We start from the raw sequence: 24,580 nt of genomic DNA, 5'->3' as shown, positions 1-24,580 counted from the left end.
CTCAGTGATAGTCTATCACAGATGAACTAAGCTATAGTTCTCAAATTTTGATGTTCATGAAAATACACAGGACCTTTGTTATCAATGTTCATATCTGTTTTCTACTCAAGAAATTGTAGTTTAATAAATCAGAGGGGCAGTTTAATAGAGTAGATCACAAATCTACTCTATTAAAAAGTTACTCCAAGTAATTTAGATGCAGGCAGTTCATCTTTGCCTAAAGGGTTACCCATTTCTAACAATCTGAAAGCATTAAGCAGTTCCCATTGCGAGCTCATTTGCTTTCAGTAGCCTTCAGAAAGGGCAGTTACATATTTTGATTAGAATTAACGGTACTATTATTAATATCAATATCTTGTATCATCACGTTTTTTTTTAAATGAATAAACCTTCTCAATAGTTACTGAATACATTTTTTGAAGGAAGGATACCAAAAACGAAGAATGAAAGAAGATATAATTACTCAAACTTTTACTGCGTATTTACATAGTTGAAGAAAAATTTTCCAACACTAAGAAGACTTTTCTGCTTTCATTTAATTAAAAGAAAACACAATTCATCTAAACGTCAGAAAGCTGTCAAATTCACTTAAATTAAAAAGCTAGATTTATCCTTTTATATGATCTCAGTAATTCAAGCCTCTCTTTTCTACTTCATAAGGGCGTAAACCTGACCTTTGGTTATCAATAGAAAATAGTTTGGAATTGCTTTTTAGATCTGGGTCATAATGTATGGAGGATCTTCAGAGAATTTGCATAGATATAACCTCATTTAACTCATGATACTTTGAGGAAGGTGGTATTTTTTTTACAAATGATGAAGCAGGCTGAGAGGAAATCTACCTTCTACAATAGAGCTGTGGTATAGCTGAAATACTTTAAATGGCATGTATTGTCTACAGATTGTTTTTGCAGGTAAGGAATCCTAATGAATTTTTCATTTTGCATATATACTAATATTGGATCATAATACATTTATTATAGCTTTACAACTCATAGTAACTCATTTGACGCTAGTCATAAAGTAATTACAAAGTGATTCATGTTAACATAACTTAGTTTAGGTTTAATAATTCATACTGTCACTGGAGCCGTTTTTACATATTGCATTTCATCTACTCGTAACTTGGGCAACAATTGTTTCTTTTTCCTCTACAAATAGTGTCAATTAGGGTCTCTTGACACAAGTAGAAACTAACTCTATGTAACATAAGCGTTATCAGCAATTTCTTTGAAGGATCTTGTGAAAACTAACAAGTTCAAAGGGAACATGACAGAACTAGTCTCAGAGAAAGGCAGAAACTTGGACCCTCCAGAGCTCGTGGTGGTAGGAACAATATGACTGAAGCACCCAGTGCCCCACTACCCCAGAATCAAGGTGTTAACTCTAACTATGCCTTCTATCTCTGGTTTCTTCACTCAATTCAAATTCCTAACAGAAGGGGGCTTCAGGGCCTTCTCTAGCTTTCAGGACTTATCATCCCCCTAGACTATCCCTATTGGAGGAGGGGAAATTCCCAAAAGGAACTAGGTATACTGTAGAGAATGGGAATGAAAATTAGCTAACAAACAACAGCAGCAAGAGAGCAAATCTCTCTCAATTTGGGGGGAACAGTAATAAATAACTTTCTTTTTACTCTCCTGAGTTCAGTGGACACACACGCACACACACACACACACACATAAACAAAGGGAAAAAGAGATTGGAGGTGATACTGTCACCTCATTAAGTCGCAATAAAACTGACTAGAGAATGTGGTATTAGGATTATAGCCAATTGGGCTTGTCAGACTGCACTTCTTAATGAGACAGACTCACACACGTAGGGACCCACACAGCTGTGAACTCCAGCTCTCCCAGGGGAGGCCTCTAAGGACATGGCAGCATGCAGACCAACATGTGGCCTCTTCCCTAGCAGGCAAATCCAAAAGGGACCGACACTGATCTGAGCATGCTCAATTTTTTTCCCTCACATTACTCATTGAAATATCATCCCTTTTGCCATGGGGAGGAGTGAGTAAAAAGCCCAGACATATTATTCTAGAAGTCTCTTTACAAGAACATGAGATTAGTGAATTTGGGGCCACTCACAAATATATGTCCATTATAGTTTTAATTTTTGTACTGTAAAGGTAATTTCTGCACAATGTAAAACTCTCACCAATAGAGATAAAAACAACAAAATTAAACTTCCTCATAATACTAGTATTTCCAAAACACCAACATTTTGATACTCATGAATCTTTCGTTCCAGACATTTATCTACATGTGCACACCTATGAATCTTTACTTATATTTAACACACATATTTTATCACACATCCCCCTCACATACACACGAAAAATTAATTCCTAACTAATTCTTTATGCATGGTTTTTTAAAGAACATTTAATAACAATATTTTACCATTTCTTGAAGATTGCTGGTGGGAGCAGTTTTATATAGGGAGAAGTCTACAGAGTTTTCAAGGATGATTACTGAGATGTTTTAAGAGGTGATGCTTTTGTCTTATAGAAGACTAAGAAGGGAACACTGCATATGGACATAGCTACCAGTTACATTATGGCTGTACATCATGTTGACTCCATAACATTAGCACAATAACCACTTTATCTACTTACCTAGATACTGTCTTATCTAACTTCTCAACTTTACAGATGAAGAAATTAGGATAAAAAATGTAAGGTTCTATGCATTCCACCCCACCATGTATGTAACTTTCAAAAAGTCAAGTAGAAAAAAAGAAAAACCTTGACAATGTAGGTGAATGATAATCTAATAGCATCTATTATATGCTAGATGATCCCCCTATATTGTAACAACTCTTGCAACAATTATTAGATTCATTCTTCATATAATAATACTGAGGGTTAGAGTTTCTTGAGTCTGGTTCCAAACTTTTATTTCAAGCAATACACTGGAATTCACCACCACAAAATACATTTCTATATGTTGGAGAATAAAGAAAAGGAAACCCTAATTTCTAATTTCTCACTCATGTCAGGAAGAGGTACTTAACTTCTAGTAATAAGTCCAAAGTGCTGATCATTGCTATGCTTTACATTTATGATATTATTTACCTTTATTACAAATCAACATGCAGAGCATATAATCCTCTGAAGCAAAGAGATTAAGCAATTTCTTAGGAATCCAGAGCTAGAGAATGTGAGAATCATGCTAGAGCCTATCCACTTTACCAGTAGGCTACCCTGGTGATGTTTCAAGGGAGGTGCTGAGCAAGTTATTAATTATAGTATGACTTGAAAGAGTTCTCAGTATAGGAACTACAAATGAATGAGGATTGTAGCCTTATTTGGTAACTGATTGGTGAGCGCAGGGTTAGTAACTGGAAGTCATCCTTCAGCATTTCTCTCAGTAGGGCTTTCTCTGTTCTAAGACTGAGCTACTCAGTAACCATTGACTGTGTCCTCTGTGAAATACAGTGGAGTTAGTAGAGTCTTGACTTGTTCTGTGTGGGGGCAAATATGTCTGGACCAGGAGGAGCAGTGGACATGACTTACTGAGTTTTCAAGGATAAGAAAACTGCTTAAGTGTTAGTATCCCATGCTAAATTGTGCCAAGAACATTTCTTGAACTTCTCAATAAATGTTTGCTAAATAAAAATGAAGGGAAAAGAATAAAGGACTTATATACAAACAATTGATTATTTCATATTCTAGAGATTGATAGGGACATCAGATTTAGATGTTTATAAATCAGCTAGAATAAATAATTGTGTAGATACTATTATGTTCTTTTATGTAGTAGAAGTCATCTTCTCTCAGACAAGTATCAGTAGAAATAGCTCAATATGGGAAATAAACAGCATTGCATTAAAATATCAAGGTAATTCATTTAAGAAGGAAAAACATGTTACAATTTATTTGTAAAACTTAGAGAGTCTGAGCTATAAAATGCAGTGGGAATCAGGGACTCATTTTTGACTGGTCTTTGAAATCATTAGCTCAGTGCACTGCTATCGCACATAAGCCAACAAATTCCTGAGCATCATTTGGAAGAGATATAAAAACAAAAGGGAAAATATTACAATGTTCTTATACCATTCCAAGTTTCACCGGCACATAAACTGTGTGCGGGTTGTACACTATCCCTCCAAGAAATTTAATGGACTTGATGAAGATCCAGAGAAGTGCAACTTAAATTACTAATGAGATTATAGCATTTCTACTAAAAATAATTATAATTATGTCCAACACTGCTTTAATCCATTATATCAGTCCATGTGAGAACTCCTTTATATGTATTTACAAATTGAATCCTGATAAAATCCTCCATTTTACAGATAAGGTTACCAAGGCCCAGAGAATTTAAGTGACTCGCCAAAGTCAGACAACTAGTAAGTGGCTGAGGCAAGATTTGACCCCAGGCAGTCTGGTCCTAAAACCCATGCTCTTAGACATGACCCTAAACACAGAAAGTCATGTATTCTGTTTTTAGAAGAGAAGGACATTTATAAAATGATAAACTATGCTGAGAAACAAATTGGATTTGTTCTTCATTTATCAAAATACTGAAAATTGGTTATATTTTCAGATGGATAAGAGAAAGTGTTTCTTTAGGCAATATAGGCAAAAACAAACAAACAAAAAACTTTCATTTAACACATTATTCTGAATAATGCTAGAAATAAATACCAGCAGTTTCAAAAAAAGCTAAGACAATTTCTGAATTCTATAATCAGAATAACTGCTATTTAACTAATAAACATTAACAATTTTCTTGTAGTTGATGTGATATTAATAGTCTCATGATGCCACTCCTGGCTTCCAGGTCACTTTCTTACATGGGAGAAGGGGAATGCACCAGACCTGGAGCCTCTGTTTTTCTCATCTCCTCCCCTAATACATGATTATCAGGGTGATGGTGTCACAGTTACTTTCCCTTCACTCCCACCTCATTTTAGCACCTTCCTCATGTTGGTGCACCTTGAACCTTGCCGTTACCCAAACAACTTCATATCTGAAAATTTTAATTGACAGTAAACCATTCTTGTATTAATCCTCTCTTTTATTCTTGTTATCCCCTTTCTTCTTAAAATTTACTAGGAACCACCTCCTATCTCTCAAATTCTTATGTTTCTGGATTCTCAGTCTCTCCTGGATAATTTCATTTCTTACCTGATCAGTCAGTCATTTCATTAATATTTGCAAATATACCCTCAATTCCTTTATCCCATAATCACTGGACTCTCGACATGCCTTGATCCCAACCTTAAATCCAAACAAATTTTTCCTTCTGTTTCTGCTTTTAGACAGTTAGAGTGTCTAACAAATATAGTTAATAATACTTGGCAAGGAGATATTAAACACATGATGAGTCAATAAGTAAATGAGAAAACATCTCTCCTAATTGGCTGTCACTCATATGTGATTTTTACTTTGGATGATTTATTAATACCCATTAGCAAGCAGCACTTACTGTCCTTTACAGTACCATGTGATGGTTGAGAAACTGACAATGAAGCCACATCCTTGGTCAACTTAATGTCTCTAAGCCTCAATTTCTACATCTGTAAATGAGGGTAACAATAGTACCCATCACATAATTTTTTATGTGCTTCCTCAGTTTTCTTCATTTAATATATGCAATTTTTATTTTTAAAAAACAAAAATTTTAAATTCATTTTTATAAACATTTAATGGGTATGCACTGTTTTTTGGGGCACCATGAAGGGTATACAATGAATGTTCCATGCTTTTGATTTCAAGGAACATTTCACTAAATGGCATAAGATATGCTTCTAATAAGCTGGAAAATAGGCTTGTGTAAGATGAGTGTTAAAAGAGATGGACAAAAATGTTTGGGTGAACTCAGTAAAGAGAACAACACTGACCTGGGTAGAAGTCAGGAAACTGTTCACAAATGAAAATAGACTCTAAAATTTTCTTTTTTATCCTATACAAGAAAAAAGAACAGTTTAAAAAATTAAGTTTTAGGGTCACCATGTATCTCTGTTACCTCTTCACTAAACATCTTAACTCTTCTTTTAGATTTATTTTTATGAATCAGTAAGAAAGAAGGCAAATAATGTCAAGATCTATCCAAATTGCCATGAGTAGAAAGCAGTGTGCTGAGAGTAAAGGCTGAGACTATTTCTCCCTCTTATCTAATTACTATTTATCAGAGCAGCACTACATTTTTCACCTATAATAATTCTTTTAAAGGAACTTATATTTGCTAAAATATGATTTAAAGAAGTGCTACTATTTTGATAATTTATAGAACAAAATGACTAGAATACATCAAATGTTTTCAATCAAAATTAAAAACCTAAAGAAATATTTTAAAGAAAATTATTGTTCCAAAAGGAGGATTGAAGACTTTATGATTTGGGAATTAATTGGCTGGTGAATAACTCAGAACAAACTGAAAATTTAGAGCACTTAAACTGGGCAGCATTATCATTGTATTGAATCACAAGTTTTTCTTGTTTACTGCCAAATGGAAATAGAAATTAAATTTAAAAAGATCTTGTTAAGAATTGTTAGTCTGAAGAACACTTCATCATTTCTAAAGTACATATAAGTGGCATGGCTAATTAAAATGGAATTTTAGTGCTGCTAATATAATTTATGATCTTAAGAATCTAAGAACCTCTCCAGTATTTTGTGGAGATGTTCTTTGTACCATTATCAGTATTCATTGAAGATGTAGTTATGTAGCTGACCTTCCATCCAAGAAACTAAAAAACTAACAAAATAAGAAACTTTCCATATCTTGTGTTTGGAGAACACTTGAATTTTGGTGTAATTATTTGTAGATATTTGTAATGCTTCTCAAATTGAATCAGGAGTGAAAATTGAGATCTTTAGGAATTGACCCTGTACTTATCAGAATACTGCAAAAAGGATGGTTTGTGATTTCTGAGGCTAGGTCGTAAAAGGCACTGTGGATTTCACCTCGGTCTTTTGGGTCACTTGCTCTGGGGACAAGTCAGCCTCCCTGCTCTGAAGACTCTCATGCAGACCTGTGAGAAATCCCATGTAAAGAAGAATAAGACCTCCCACTGATAGGCAACACCAATCTACTAAACATGTGTGTGAACCACCTAGGAAATGGATTTTTTGGCCCTAGTTATATCTTCAGATGGCCATGGCCTAGCCTACATCTGATTTCAATCTCATGAGAGAGTTTGCACCCAAAATGCCCAATTGTTGATTATTGTTGTTTTAAGTTACTAAGCTTTTCAGTGATTGCTTATGCATCAATAAATGATTGATACTATTGTAATAATAAGTTTATCAAATGCCATTATGACCAAGGATATAATACTACATGTTATAGGCAACTATTATACCTGTTTAATGTTACCTAGAATATTTTAAAACTTAAATCAGATGGTCAACAATATAATTTGCTACAGAATTTGGAGTTTAATACTTAATAAAACATATGCTTATGTTCGAGATAATAGTAAGAATAAGCTAGGGGAGGTCAAAATCTACCAAACCAAAAGGATGACTAAATTAAATTTTAAATATTTATATATTTTATTTTTGTCTCTCCTTGAAACACTATGTTTTCAACATTACTATGAGAGAGATGCATTCTCATTTTTTGAAGAATAAAACTTGGCTAAATCTAAGACTCTAGATCTAATGGAGATCCAACCTCTAAGGAAAACTCATAATAGTTTTACATATCATTTAATGGCACTTTTTTGATATCTCTTTTACATTTATCAGCTTTTTTTCATGAACTCTATCAGGAATTTATCCTTGACCTTTTCCTTGCATTGAGTTATTCAAAGTCTAAAGACCAGAAATTGCAAAATTTCTCACATTCATTATGTTGGAACTTTGTTTTTCTATTCTAAATATCTGAATTTTAAACTCAAAAGTAAATTCGAGGCTTGTAAACTTATTTCTGCAAAAATGGCCTTTACAACAATCTCGCCTTACCAATTCCGTTGCAATATTATAATTTTTATGTCTGTATTAATAAAATGGAACCTGTATTAGGTCAACCAGCAGATTCCTTCAGGGTATTGATTTATTGCAAAAACAAGTTTAACCTTTAAATTTTCTTTGTCTATATGTCTTGGACTATTAATTAGTATATTTACATCTTCTATGTAATTATGAACACCTTTAGCCACATGTAAGTTGAAAAGCTTTCAAATATGAAGATTTTTTAAAAGAAAATTTAACTATCCATCAAAAGAATAAGATCAAATAATTTTTTTTCTCTAACTAATGTTGCTTTCTTGATTAATGACATCTATGTATATGTTGGGTGGCAGGAATTCTGGAGGAATTCTTCATTTTATGCCCAATTTGTTCTCTTTGTGAATCTAATATTTAAAATTAATAGGCTTAGATATGACTAAAAGAATCCTTGATTTTAGTATTACCTTATTCTAAAATTTTGAGCTAATTTCTTAGTAAACTCCAAATATTTAAAAAATACTTATTAATACCTACTATTAATAAGCTCGATGGACTAGGTATTGTGGAAAAGTAGCCATGTGTTTATATTCGCAGTTTATTTCCTGTAAACTAATTTGCATATTTTATGGATATTTAATGTTCACTTATCTATTAATATTTGGTCTTTTCAGTTGGATATAGAGTTGACCCTTGAACAACATATGTTTGAACCATACAGATCCCTTATACATGAATTTTTTCAATAATACATATAAAATTGCAAACATTTTATTTTCTTAATAACATTTCCTTTTCTCCATCTTAATTTTAAGAATACAGTATATGATAGTTATCCATGTAAAATATGTATTAATCAACTGTTTTTATTATTGATAAAGCTTCCAGTCAACAGTAGATAATTAGTAGTTAAATTTTGGGGGAGTCAAAAGTTATACATGAATTTTTGACTGCATGGGGATTAGCATCTCTGAGCCCCATGTTGTTCAAGGGTCAACTCTATCAGTTACGGTTCAAATACTTTCTGTATCATTCATGGTCCTGGCAGGAAATAAGTTGCACTGAATGAAAATTGTTAAAGAAGAGTCTACTTATAGAGTGGTTTGCAGGACTAAGGAAATAAATAAAAGATGTTGAAGGACCCAGAGAATAGCAATGTTAGAAAAAAATGTTATTTCTTAAGAAACAGGGGAGGAGACCAGAGAATGCTAGAGAACTAAAAGAGAGATCCTTCAGTGGGAACAGTTGTCTTTAAAAGTTATAATTGTTCCTGATAATTTTGCCAAAGCAGTAAATACACAAGGAGGAAATACTCCAGTCTCTCTCTCATCCTACCTGCTGACCTCCTGTTCTCCTGAAAAATCTAATCAGAAGCTAGCTAGTGTGACATTATGTTATAGACATCAGCCACCCAGGCCTCCAGAGCAGGGTGTAGAAGTATGGAGGAGAGACCTTGAAAAGGGAACAATGGAGAAAAACCAGCAAACCTTCATAAGAAAACACAGATATCAGGCATCTGATCTTCTTGTTATACTTAAATATATAAGGAAGGGTTCATAGTAGTTTGAGATTTTTTCAATATCCCTGGTTATGACGCTTGTTTCTTCTCAAAACATAATACATCTGACAATAAATAAGCACTAAAAAGTACCTGATAGGTAATTTTGAATTAATTAATATATGTTGGTTATGTAATGAAACAAATCTCAGTTGGTGGCTTCTTCAGGACTGTGGACAGATTCTACACAGTACCTCTATAGTTTTCAAGTATATTATGCTTTTTCTATTTCTCTAGCTAAAAATTTCCATGTTGCCTTTGAGTAATTGAAGCTATTATATTATTGTTTATATAAAGATGTTATGAGATTACAGCTAAAAACTTAGTTAAAATGATTAGGCTCTTTGGTGTAGACATTTTTCTTCATATGACAGACGATATGAGCATTGGCCATGAGGTCCTTAAGATTAATCCTCTGTCCTTTGTATAGCCTGGAAAGAATGATGTTTTATGTTACAGAACCAGATAATGGAAAGAGTGAGTCTGTCATTACTACATCTTCAAGAAAATTTGTATTTCTGGCATGGAAATATAATCCTTTGGTGTAGCTTTTAGAAATATAATAATGTGTTTACATATGTAATGACCTTCAATTGCTGTTACATAATCTTGAGATTTATTAAGATTGTTATAGATAATGAAATTCCAGATGTCCTCTAGAATCATATTTTTCCAACTATGTTAGCTAGATCATTCCCTTTAAAACAAAAACCATAGTACTGTCTTTTTTGCACGTACCACATCTTGTTCAGATGTCAAAAGCACCTACTAAAAAATCAGAGTGCCACATAAAAGACCATAACTATTTTTGTGCAGAATTATAGGCTAAGCTAAAACTATAGGATTTAAAATCATAGATTCAATTTTTAGAATACTTCTACAATTTAGAAAATTTTAGAAGGAACAATAAACTAGGCCAGTCTTACTCTCTAATGAATTATAAATTGTACTTCTCCATAAACATGTTTCATACTCAGAGATAATAAAATGCACTATTATATTTTTTACTAAATATCAATTTTAAAAGGCAATATTTATAAAACATCTCTAGCGTATAAAGGAAAATACCCTAAGCATCTATGGAACCTACACATTTTTAAAATTAAATGGTAACTGTCTACTGAATGTGTGTGTATCATTCTCTTGATTTTCATTTTGTTTTCTAGTCACTCTAAACTTGAATTGTCTTTTTATTTTTCTTCTACATTTTACCTCCTCCAAATTAGACATTATGCTTTTATTCAGTAAGTATTTGTATTGATTTATTCACATATTTGCCATTTGCCTGTCCCTCATTATTCTTGCATCTCAGATTTTCATCTGGTGTCATTTTTCCTTCTGCTTAAAATATATCTTTTAGAATTCTCTTTAGAAAGGAGCCACTGGAAATACACACTATTGTTTGATTTCTATGAAAAGGTCCTTAATTTTGTTTTGTTCTTGAAATATATTTCACTGAATATACAATTCTAAGTTGATAGTGTTTTCTTGCAGCCCTTAAGTATATTATTCCACTAACTTCTGATTTCCACTGTCAGTTCTAAAAAGTTAGGAGCCTGAATTTAGTCAATCCACTGTGGAAAACCTATCTTTTCTTTTAACTTTTAAAATTACATCTTTATCTGCAATTCCACCCTGATATGTGTAATTGTTAATTTTTTAAAAAATTATCATGCTTAGAATTTTAGCACCTTCTCTCACATAACAGTCAAAACAAGCATGGACTTCCTCATGAGGCTTAAGAGGAAATGAAAATAAACAAAACAAACACCAGAAACAAACCTGAAAGCAAGGATTATGCATTACATTTTGGACATAGTGAATATGATGTGTCTTTAAGATTCTTATGTGTAAAAATTAAGTAAGTGATTTGATATATGTGTCAGCAACTCAGAGAAATTTTGACTGAAGATATAAGTTTGAACATCATATACGTAAATGAAGAAAATAAAGTTATACATTGGTTGAAATTTTTAAGATTAGAATGTAGAATGAAAAGAGATGAAGTATTCGGATAGAGTCTTGAGAAACTCCAATATTTAATGGCCAAGGAAATAGAGAATGAGGACTGAGAGGAAGAAACAGCATATTATGAAGAAATCATGAATAGTCTGTGTTTGCAAATTGCAATAAAATCTTTGAAAAGAGAATGTTTCAAAAAGGATAGAATGATCAACAATCTCAAATGTTCCTTGGAAGGATCTTAGTTTAGACAGCATTGAAAAATAACCACTTAACTGACATGTGGAAACAAAGAGATAATCCTGAAATCAGATTTAAGTAGGATAGAAAGTAATGGGAAAGGAGAAAATGGAGGCAAGAAGTCATGTACAAATCAATGTAGACTAAAATATGAGGCAGTAAAAAAAAAAAAAAAAAAAAAAACAAACCTTAAAACTTCAATGGACATAAAATGCCAAAGGTTGATTTCATGCTCAAACTATTATCCATTGTCAATTAACATCAGCTCTGCTCATGCCCTGCATCATTCAGGAGCAGGAGGAAGTGCCAGCCAATACCTGAGACATTGTTGATATTATAGTGAAAGGAAAATAGAGAGTGGCAGGACAATACAATTACTCTAATAGCTTCTCTTTGAAAGTGGCACATATCACTTTTACATATATTACATTAACTAAAGAAAGTCACATGGCCAAATCTAATGTGAATAAAGCAGCAATGAGGAGGGACTATTTTAATTACATGTATAACATATCATATGTATAAAGAGCTTTTTTCATTGTTTTCATTGTAAAGGAAGAGAATGGAAAATGAGAAAAAGGCCATATTTGAGACACTTTTTTAATAGAAATGATTGATGACGTTTAATTATGATGGGGAAAAATCTAACTGTGAGATAATTACAAAATATATTGGGCAAAGAAGGAGTGGTTGATATTTTGAGGTTTCTAAGAAATAGGATCCAAGTTATAAAGGTGGCCCTGGCCCTGCATAGGAAGAATTTATTTCTTACTAATGAAATAAAAGTTTTGTTAAAAAAGATAAGAGCTCATCTAGATGATTTGTGGGTTTGTTAGAGGGTACTAGATATGTACGATGGCTTCTCTTTGCTCTGTGAAGTAGAACACAAGAAATCTACTGAGACAATGGTGAAAATTAAAGAATATGTCAAAGGTAAGAAAAGGGGAGAGGTTTTGAAGCATTCACTGTAGGAAAGAATAAAGAATGAAACATAAAATATAGTCAATTTTCTTAACAGTCCCAATTTTATTTTGCTGATTACTAATTTACAGTGTCGCCATCTGCCCTGTTGTGATTTATCCAGCTGTATTTGCTCAGATGTAGGCAAAATAAAACATTTGAATTGTGTTTATCTACAATTATGGCTTTGTCAGATGAAAGTGAAGAAATAAGAGATACAAAAAATTGTAAGTTCTTGGCAAGAGCTTAACTGAAATTATGAACTATGGAATCTAAGCTGAAAAAGAATGAAGAGAAGATAAGAAAAATCTGATTTACTGAGATGAAGGCAGATCAAATTGAAGATTTTGATGAGGGAGAAGTAGAAGTCATTAAAAACATAAACTCAAAAGAGAGAAATTATAGATAGTAGGTGGTTTTAGAATTAGAGATTTGGAATTTGAAGAATTTACATTGGTGACAAGTTTTGGAATCTGAGTGTGGAAGGGGAAGTGGGTAGATTAGATGGTTTGGAGAAGATTATTGAGAGGTTAAATTGATAATCTACTTGTTTGAAGACATTCATTGTCATAGAAGGAGGGACTATATGCTGGTGCCAACAGCTTTGATAAATAAACAATGATCTGGTTATACATAGTTTCTGGTGAAAGAAGAGAGAGATAGTGGCCTACATAAATATCATGATTCTCAATGAATAGTTCTTTTTCCCCAAGAAGCTAGGAGGAGTAATGGTAGAAACAGAGAATAAATCTAATCTTCAGGAAAAGCATTTGACAAAATCCAACACTCATTTTTCATTTAAAAAAAAAAACTATCAGCAAACTAAGATGATGGAGAACTTTTTAAACTTGATAAGAAACATCTATAAACATCTTACTGCTAACGTTATACTTAATGGTGATAAACTAGAAGCTTTCCCCCTAAGATCAAGAACAACCCAAGAATGTCCCATGTCACCACTCCTATTTAACATTGTACTGGAAGTGCTGACTAATGCAATAAATTCAAAAAGGAAATAAAAGGTATAGAAATTGAGGAAGATGAAATAATGCTGTCTCTTCACAGATGATATGATTTCCTGTGTAGAAAATCACAAAAGAATTGACAAAAACACTACTGGAACAAATATGCAAGGTTATAGGAAATAAAGTTAATATACAAAAGTCAATTGGCTTTTCTATATACCAGCAATGAAGAATTGGAATTTGAAACTAAAAACATAATAGCCTTTACTTTAGCACCAAAAAAAAAAAAAAAAAAAAATTAAATATGTAGGTATAAATCTAAAAAACATGTACAGATTCTATATGAAAAAAAACTATAAACTATGATGGAAGAAGTGAAAGAAGACCTAAATATATGAACATTCCATGTCTATGGATAGAAAGAGTCAATACTGTTAAGATGTCAATTCTTTCTAATTTGATTAATAGATTTAACAAAACCCCAATAAAAACCAGCAAGTGCGTAAGTGTGTGTGTGTGTGTGTGTGTGTGTGTGTGTGTGTGTGTGTAGTTATCAACAAAATGACTCTAAAGTTTATATGGAAAGGCAGAAGACTCAGAATAGCCAATTCAATACTGATGAAGAGTAAAATTAGAGGACTGACAACTGATATTACTTTAAGACTTAATATAAAGCCACAATAATTAAGATGAAATGATATTGCTGGAAGAATAGAAAAAAATAGATCAAGGGAATAAAATGGAGCACTCAGAAATAGACTTATACATTTATAATCAATTGATCTTTGACAAAAGAGCAAAGGCAATTTGACTTCAATCAATGGTGCTGGAATGGTTAGCTACCCATATACAAAAAATAATAATATTATACAGATCTTATACTTTTCATAAAAATTAAAGAAATCATAGACCAAAATGTAAATCACAAAACTATAAAAATTCTAGAAGATAACATAGGAGAAAAATCTAGATGACTTTGGGTTGGATGATGAATTTTTAGATATAATACCCAAAGTACCATCCATGAAAGAAAACGTTAAGTTAGGCTCTATTAAAAACTTCTGCTCTGTGGAAGACATTGTCAAGACAATGAGAAGCAAAAGCCACAGACAGGGAGAAAATAATTGCAAAAGACATACTTGATGAAAGACTTTTATCCAAAATACACAAAGAACTTAAAACTCAACAGTTAAAAAACAATTCAATTAAAAAATCAGCAGATTTGAACAGATACTTTATGAAAGAAGATGTACAAATGGCAAATAATCATAAGAAAAAGCATTCCATGTCATATATCATTAGGGAAATGCAAATTAAAACAACAATAAGATACTACTATACACCTATTAGAATGGCTGAAAGCCATAGCACTGACAACACCAAATGCTGACAAGGACTTGGAGCAATAGGAACAATCATATGTTGCTAGTGGAAATGTAAAATGCTACAGCCACTTTGGAAAACACTTGGGCAATTTTTTATAAAACTAAACATATTCTTACCATGTGATCCACCAATTGCCTTCCTTGGTATTTATCCATATAAGTAGAAAACTTATGTTCCACAAAAATTTGCACATGGATGTTTATAGCATATTTATTCATATTTGCCAAACATGGAAGCAACCAAGATGTCCTTCAGTAGGTGAAAAGATAAGTAAACTGTGGTATATACAGGCAACAGAATAATATTCAGCACTTAAATTAGATAGGCCATCAATATATAAAAAAACATGGAGGAAATTTATATGCATATTACTAAGTAAAAGAAGCCAATCTGAAAAGGCTATATACTGTATAATACCAATTATATGACATTCTAGAAAAAGCAAGACTATGTAAACAGTTAAAAGATCATTGTTTGCCAGAGATTCCTGGCGAGGAAGGGATGAGTAAATGGAGCACAGAAGATATTTAGGGCAGTGAAAGAATTCTGTATAGTATTGTAATGGTGGGTGCATGCCATGATACATTTGTTGAAACCCATAAAACTGTACAACACAAAGAGTGAACCATAATGTAAACTAAGAACTTTACTTAATAATGTATCAATATTGGTTCATTAATTGTAACAAATGGACTATAATAATGCAAGAGGTTAATAATAGGGGAAATTATAGGAGATGAGAAGGGTATGTGGGGACTTTCTATGCTTTCTGCTCAATTTTTCTGTAAACCTAAAACTTAACTAAAACTAAAGTTAGTAATTAAAGAAGTCAATATTAATCCAATTCTTTAAACTTACTCTATGGAGGAGTCAGATAAATGTTATCTACTCTGCTTAAGTGTTTTGTGCTTATCTCAGTAACCAAATACCACAATGATATATGTAAGGTAAACCCACAAATACATTCATTGCTATATAAGCTCTGACATATTTATTAATGCTTAGCAAAATAAATGTGAATGTGTCTACATATGTTTGCGTATGTCATGCTCGTGTTTTTTTTAAGCATTCAAAACACTATTTGAGAAATTTGACAGTGCTCATGGGTAATAGATAAGGAAGGAAATTAGAAAGTAATTTAAAATCAGGTGGTAAGATGCAGTGAATTTAAAGGGTGCACCTAGTTTTTGTGTTCTAAAATTGCTCTATGTTCACTCCTTTTTGTCTCCCCTTCTTTGGTGCAAACATTGATCTGTTCCAGTGAATTCCCAATGTCTGTCTTCCTTCCAAAACCCATTGCTACTCACACTTTTGGCAAGGAGTAGGTACATCCACTTTAAGAGAGGCCGCACTGCCAGCGATGTGATGTTTTACCTTTGTTATGGAAACTGCCTCAATGCTTGTTTTAAAAACACACCAAGTCATTACTTGAGTGTTCAATATCTGCCAATGTCCTTGAAACAGAGAGAATGCTCCAAATTAATGCTGATCCTCCTCACTTCTGGCCAGTAAATGAGCCACTCTATTTTAATAAAAGAGAGGAAAATGTTCTTTTGCTTGCCACATAGAACCAGAGATACTCACTGAGTATCAGAATGGTTGCTGTGCTTCTAAGAGTATTCACTTTTAATGTTCATTTGGTAAATCAATTCAATGAAAAGAGCAGCAAGGTCTGCAGAAACCCGTCCTGTTCAAAGAACGGGACTGATTTTGCCCTTTCAGTATCTGTTAATATGCTCACTCTGTCTCTTGAAAATCTTGATAATTGTGTAAGCCTACCTTTAAATATTGACATAGATCATTGGTAGCAACACAAAGGCTACATAAAATAGCATTTTGTCATGCAAAGCATTTATTTGAAGATATTTTATTATATCTCTCAGTTGATATACACCTATATAACTTCACTGTGTTTTCACATTGACGTATTTTTTAAATAATCAAGAGTGCTATTTACATGTATAACATAAAAACAATTTATGCATGTAGCAGAATTTCAAAGTATTATAGAAGAGTTTATTCTTCTCCATTAGGTATATAGGCTATTAATAGAACAAAAGTATTTTGCATTTTGTAAAAAGGGAAGCTGGCATAAACAAATAATGTGAAGAATAAAAAGAATACATTTGATATTACAGTAAAATAAATCCCAGCTTCACTGATAAATTAACCTGAACTTTATATTTATCTCTTTCCCTAACTATTTATGGTTGTAAAGAGTCATTTTTATTTTATTATGTATTTTCTTTTTTTTTTAATATGAGTACTTGATTAAAATATATCTTCTCCCTTGAACAAGTCATTCTTGAAGATGTATTTTCCTATCAGAGGAAAAACACACTCTATCAGGAATTGCACTGTAATCCTAATAATTAAGGTAAAACCTTTGTAGATTTTGTTTTGTTGGGGTTCTTTCCTAAAATGAACCAGATAATTAATCGTGTTCTCCAGAGTGGAAAATTGGCCTGATTAGACCAAGGTCAAAATGTAATTCACTGCTAAGGTTAATTAATTCCAGTCCCCTGGCTAGATTAATGACTAATTTAGCCATCTAGTGGTCAACATTTGTGAAATCGTGGTTTGCAATTATATTACAGTAGGTGCACTAATTTAATATTGGTTTTCATGTCTAAGAGATAGAATGGTACATATGGCTTTTCTGTACGCATTGCATGCTATAATCAATGCAAAGATTATCACAGGTTTACTTGGGATTAGAAAGGTATGTATGCACCTCTACCTCCATCCCACCTCTAAAGCAATGAGTTCCTTGTGGGCAAGGACCTTGTTTGAGTTACCACTCTATCCTCTGTGCATGTAGCACAGTGTTTGGACATAGATCTTCAACAAATTCTTGTTAAATAAATAGAAAAAATGGGCCACTATGTGAGTGAGGTCAGAGTGATACATGAAGTTTTATGCTGAATGTTTTTCCAGGTAAAAAAGTAAATTAAAATAAAGAAAAACCCTGCCTTCTTAACCTGTATCTGTAAATTCTGATTTATCAGTAATCTGGTGCTCCATTTCCGATCTCTATCTCTCGCTTTCTTTTGAGTCTCTGATATTTCTCTTTCTGTTGATTCTTTAAACATTCTTGTCTTCAAACAAAAATCAGAGCACTCTTTTGTCTCATCCATTTTCATACTCTTTCACAGCCTTTATGGCTGGGCTTCTTGGAGGCATCGTATTCACTTAATGTCTCCTCCTTCTCATCTTCTGTGGCAACTACCCCTCATTCAGGGGCTTCTGGACTCCGTGGAACTGTTTTTGGCCAAGGTTCCAGAAGACCTTGAGACATAGAGGAGGAATCAACTGATGTCCTCCTCTATGTTCTCTTTCTTTACCTTTGGTTTCTAGGACTCTGATACCACTCACTACTCTAATTTTCCTCCTGCTAATCTGGCTAGTTTTCAATCTTCTTGACAGAATTTTCACTACCTAAGTCTTGTGAGACCTAGGCTTTTCACATTACTCTCAAAATATTCACTGGGATGGGTGGGGTGGAGTGGGGTGGGGTTGGGGAATCCCCCATGGTTTTCCTTAGCTGTTACACACTGCTAATGACTATATCTATATAGCTCCCATTTAAAAATCTCCCCTGAGCTTCAAGGGGAGCCACTTCTATTGGAATTTTCCATTGACATTTCCAGGGTAAAAAGCCCCAGATGTATCTCATCATTTCCTCACGATTAAACCTACTATCCTTCCTGTGTTCCACATCTCTGTGAGTGGTGCTATCATCTCTTCAGAGACCTAATTTAAAGTGAGGATTAACCTTCCCCTCATTAACCTTCAAACTAGTGGATTTTATACTCCTAATGTCTCTCCAAATCGTCTACTTCTTTCCATTCTTCCCACTAACTCTGTTAGATCAGAGCTGTGCCTGTCATCATTTCTTGCCTGAATTACTGCAATGGCCTTCCAGCTGGTTCTCTCCAATCATTTTCTGTACCAATCTAAATGCAAAGCTGATTGTATCACTTCACTCCTCCAAGCCCTTCGGTAGTTCTGTTGTTGCCCTCAGTGTAAAGATGAAATCCCTCAGGACCAATGTTGCTGTTTTGGCTCCTGTTTACTGTGGAATCTGCTTCCAGGCAGGGCAGAGACCATGTCTTATTAATTTTTATATCCTCAAAAATCTAGTTTAGTGACTTGTACTTAGTGCCCCAAAAATGTTTTCTCAGTACATAAGCAAACAGATGAAAATATAAATGTGTTATATAGAAAAGTACCTTCTAAGATGACATAAATATTATTTATTTGCCAATTATCCATAGATTTTTTATAACTTGTTTTTCTTCACTTACGTTAAATATGATTGGCTCATTTTATTTTTTTATTATTTACGCCTACAGCACCTGGTCTTCCTAGGTGGTCTCCCATCCAAGTACTAACCAGGCCCAACCCTGCTTAGCTTCCGAGATCAGACATCGGGCTTATTCAGAGTGGCATAGCCATAGACCATAGATGGTGGCTCCACTGGGGCGTGAACTCAGGACTTTCTGCATGTAAAGCAGACATGCTAACCACTACACTATGGAACCATGTCTTGATTGGTTCATTTTAATAATGCTGAGTTACTGGGGAAAATTTTCCTGAAAATCTTTTTGAATGGTTATAAATTAATTAATGTTGTAGTAAATATGATTTTAGTTGATATTTTTATACTTATTAAAAATTAAAAATTCATTAAAAATTAATAATCTATGTGTTATGACTCCCTATTAACCAAAATATTTATATTGTTAATGATATTATTAAAAGCATATGACTTACCCATTAGGTTATTTAATTTTCATAAAGATTCTATGATGTAGTATAATTACGATTCTTACCTTAAAAATTAAATCATCCTATTCCCTTTTCTTACATTACAGATTAATAGCAGAATAGATCAGTTTGGGAGTTATTGACACAGATAATGTATTTTAAGGGCTAAGTGGCTCTGGCAGCATTCTATATTATAGCAGGACCATTTCAAAGTCATCCTGTTTGATGACATTTGAAGTTTAGTGACCCTTGTCCTTTTCATCGGTATCATTCATTAGGCACAAGCTGTCTGCCTTCCTGTCACAGAGTTAAGTGATGTCCAATCAGACCTGTGTAGATTCTAATACTGCAGGGAAAATGTATTTCTATTTTGCTAAAAGGAACAGTATATACAAAGTGTGGTAAATTAGTGCATTTTCAAAAGTGCATATAGAACACATATATATTTATATGTTTAAAGAGACTTTCATAGAACTGCTGCAAACATAAAAACATGCTTGCATTTTCTCCTTTACTGGGTGAATGAGCTGTGAAAGAATGATCAGAAAAGGAGAAAGGTAGAAAATGAAGCTAAAATATAATTCAGAAAAGCCTCCTTAGTACAACGACTTATGTTGCCATCAAAAAATTAGCATCCTGTCTCTCACCTGTAGTGAGTCAGTCATTTTACATAGCTATGTAGTGTTTTGTTCTTGTCTTGAGAGATTAAAAGAAGATATTACCCATTGTTTCTCTGTGTAAGCATATGTAGTAATTGCTAATATTCCCAGGTAAAATGAAGAGAATAGTGATTTATCACCAAACCTTTCAAATACCATCTATGCCAACATATACCAATGCTGTTGGGGATTGTCTAGGATATTCCACTGAGGAAACACTTAAAAGTCTAGAGGTCTTACTACGCTCTAAAGAAACATCAGCTCGTATCATTCTCTGCCATTTGCAATGAATAGATCTAATGCCTCTTGGATTTAAACTAAAGACTCCACCAAAAAGGGTGATTAAACAATCTCCTTTGATGACTCTAACATTTAATAATGAAAAGAGTTAATGCATACCTGGCTCAAGCCTATAACATTATAATGTTGGTCCATCTTTTTTCTTCTATACTTAGGAATTATGAAGAACAGACGTTTATTATCTCTACAAGCTGCTCATGATTAATGCTATTAATAACTCACCCCTCAGTGTAAAACACTCTGCCATCTGCAGATCCACTGTCATCACAGGTCTAGAAAATCTATGAGGTTTATGGTGATTTTAGTTCACTAAACAAAGTGTCTATAGTGTGCAATGTGGTCCCATCTCACTCTTGTGCCTCAGTGCTCAGGTGGAGAGAAATAGTGTCTACATTTAATCTCAAAAGTGTATTATTATAAATGAATTAAGATACATTATCCTTTTTGAATTTTATTCTTCTAAATTCTGGCCAATTTTTGTTCTTCTTTAGAACTAATGCTGTGAACTCTGGCCTCAAGATCAAGAATTGTTATTCTACCTCTGCCACTGATGGACTGTGCAATGCCCACAAGTCTCTCCTGAGGTCAGTTGTCTTATGTGTACATGAAAGAGTTGAAGTGGATGAGACGTTGTCTTTGCACAGCAGGGATGCCTGAAGAGCTTCTAATAGATTCTTAGGGTTCACCTATGTCGAGTGAATTAGTTTTCTGGGACTGGAATTAGGAATCAGAAATTTTCTATATTTCCTCAGGTCTTCTTTTAAGCTGTTATCCATCTTGGAGACATTGATTTAGATAAACTTTGTGTTCACTCCAGCTCTTCAATTTCATGTCTGTTCTCTTAAAGACTAGCACCCCCTTTGCAAGCAAAGTTTTCCATTCCTCTGACCTATATTCTTGAGTAGTGTCATGTGCATAATAAATATTGAGTCAGTCAGGGCAGTAAAAATGATATTTAAAAGTCTTTTATGTTTCATCTTTTCTGTTTTGTAGCCCAGCACATATGAGGCATTAATGATAACTCTTGAGTCCAATTTTTCAGTCAGTAGTGTCCCACCTCAACAAAAAGATACCCAAGTCACTCCAAGAACTGACCTCTGCTACACCTGCATCCTTATCTCCCCTTACTCTCTGCTTTGAACTTGATACTTCTAACTATGATCACAGAGTCATTCTTCCACTCATTTACTCATTTATTGTTCCATGAATGCTTACCCGATACATTTAAACTACCCTGTACTTGATAGAGAAATAAATTCAATGGTGAATGTAACTAAAATGGTGTTAGCCCTTTGGGAGTCAACAGGATACAGAGAGATAATGAATTGATTTTTAAAATGTATGCCAAGTGATAGAAGTCATAGAGCATACTGGGTTAATCATTTCTTCCATAGGAACACATGGAAGAAATGATTAACCCAGTCTACATGGTTAGGAACAGTTTTTTACAGAAGTAAATTTTAAGCCCACACAGAACTGGTAAGAAAATTTAATTAAGCTGAAGGAGGTCATGTTCAAGTCTGATGAAAAACCACCTGTGAAGACTTGGAAGTTTTAATGGAGTAGAGCTGAAGTCAGATTGCAATAAATTAAGGAGTAGGTGGAAGGCCAAGAAGTATAGATACTGAATATTTTGTGTCTTTTCCTAGAAATCTTTCCTCTCTGCTCTGTTCCCCAGGGAAATAATAAATCTTCTCATAGCTCCCTGTGCATCAGCCTCAGAAATGCACTGACCACATTATACTGGCCAACTGCTATATGTATATCTTTCTCCACTACTAAACTGTGAGCTCTTTGAAGGCAAAGACTACCTTATTCTTTGTATCTTCTACCTCTAACACAGTACAGTACATGTAGTAGGATGCAAAATTGCCTTTCCAGCTGAGCCAAATACATATCTACCTCTTTCTACACCTTGGCATCCCATTCCACCACTGCCCTTATACAGACTATCATCTCACATTTGATACTGCAGCATCTTCTTATTTGTTATCTTGACATTGAACTTGTCCTCCTACATGCTGTTCTTCACTTCATAGCCAAAATAATTTTGTTAAAAAAAAAAAAAAGAAAAGATGAATATATCATTTCTTGTAAACTCTTCAGAAGTTAGAGGACAGAAATTTCCCACGTGGCTTTTCTCCCTTCAGGATATCCTTTCTGTATCTGGCTTCAGCATGTTTTTTATATTATGTTTTCCACAGCAAATAAAATAATACCTTCCCCTATGGTCATGCCACGCTGAAAAAGCCCAATGTCTGATCTTGGAAGTTAAGCAGGGTCAGGCTTGGTTAGTACTTGGATGGGAGACTGCCTAGGGAGATCAGGTGCTGTAGGCATAAAAATAAATTAATTAATTAATTGATGATGATAATAATAATAATAATAATAATAATAATAAAGAATACCTTCCCTAAGACTGTGCTAAAGACTGAGAAAAAGATTATCTCACAAGTAAAAACAAAGATGTAGAAGGGGCTCTAGTCACAGCACATTGAGGCTCTTGCTTCACTTCTTTGTCATGATCTTGGCTCAACTCTACTCACTGTAATGTTTCATTCTCAATCTGGTAGCAAAATGGCTACACCGATAGCTCCCAGTGTCAAATTCCAACTTGATAATGTCCAGATAGAAGAGAGACTTCAGTTCCTCTTATGATTTTCTTAACAAGGTAAAATGTTTCTGGGAAAACCTAGCAACCTACTCTCATGCTCATCATCTAAGAATGAGAAAATTGAAAGAGTTAGCATGATTGGCATGGCTTAATCAGGATGTACCTCCTGGTCTGGGGCTGGAAGCATCTCCTGAGCCACAAGAGTGAGGGGTGAATATGTGAATGGGATTAGGGCTCTGTTGGCTACCAGATGGAGACAGTCGTTGCTGGGTTGGTGAGAATTGCCCTCAATGCTTTCCTGATCCTCATATAACTCTCTTTCCCAGGAATAAACCCCTCTCAGTAACCCAAATATACCCGTACTGTCTGAAAGGTTTCCTCCCAACTGTTTGCCCTTCTTTACTTGACTATCTCTAGGCTCCTTGTGCCTTAGATGTCTACTTAGAAGTCACTTCTTACAGAACTTTCCTTGGTCCTCTAAATGATACCATAGCAACATTAATTTATCCTATTGTAGCATATCTCAAAATATATGGCAATTTTTTTGTTCTCCTGTCTGTTCTGCTATGTTTTATCTTCCAAGAGGGCAAGGACTATGTCTTGCTCTTCTACCATATAAGGACAACAATGAGAAGGCTCCATCTCTGAACCAGAAAGACAGCCTTTATCAGAAACCATGCTTGTTTCTTGATCTTGGACTCCCTAGCCTCCAGAACTTTTATCTTATGGGGACTGACAGGGTCTGAAAATCCAATCTGTAGTCACTTTCCCCAATTCTGGATATATGGATCATGTGTACTCAATAACTGGAACATTCTTCATGTTGGTTCCCTGATCCATGGGGCAACAGCCATTATGGACTTCATGGTGCCTCACTACGCTGATGATATCATGCTGAGAGGATATATGTAGCTGGAAACAACAAACTCATTACACTTCAGGCTTGAAAATAGAGGAAGCAATACCTGACAGTACTAGGAGGAAAATTAGATGAATCTACAATGATTTCAAGATTTCAACACTGTTCTTTCAAAATTGATGAAAGTAAACAAAAAAGCAGTAGGAAAATACTTAAACAACACTAACAGCCAACTGGACCTTATTTACATTTATGAAACACTTCACCACTAACAGAAGAATATATGTTCTTTTCAAAAGTGTACATAACATTAAACAAAGGAGGCCATGTGCTAAGCCATAAAACAAATCTCAATAAATATAAAATCATGCAGTGTTGAGAGAGAGAGAGAGAGAGAGAGA

The 24,580-nt window shown here is 33.9% G+C and overlaps 1 protein-coding gene and 1 pseudogene across 15 annotated transcripts in view; one reads left to right on the top strand and one right to left on the bottom strand.

Annotated features, from left to right (window-relative positions):
* Positions 1-24,580, top strand: part of DLGAP1 (DLG associated protein 1) — an 822,162-nt gene that overhangs the window by 206,914 nt on the left and 590,668 nt on the right. For 12 of the 15 annotated variants that reach the window (XR_002777128.1, XM_023523034.1, XM_023523025.1 and 9 more), the window contains one exon: positions 21,198-21,290. The exons of the other annotated variants lie outside the window; for them this stretch is intronic. The gene's annotated coding sequence lies outside the window, so the exon portion shown is untranslated. The remainder of the gene's footprint in view (positions 1-21,197; positions 21,291-24,580) is intronic. 15 annotated transcript variants of the gene reach the window in all.
* On the bottom strand, positions 19,324-19,439 carry LOC111731426 (annotated as a pseudogene).

The sequence above is a fragment of the Pteropus vampyrus genome, unplaced genomic scaffold, assembly GCF_000151845.1.
Source record: "Pteropus vampyrus isolate Shadow unplaced genomic scaffold, Pvam_2.0 Scaffold373, whole genome shotgun sequence".
Classification (NCBI taxonomy): Eukaryota; Metazoa; Chordata; class Mammalia; order Chiroptera; family Pteropodidae; genus Pteropus; species Pteropus vampyrus.
This window is presented reverse-complemented; position numbering and strand designations above follow the sequence as displayed.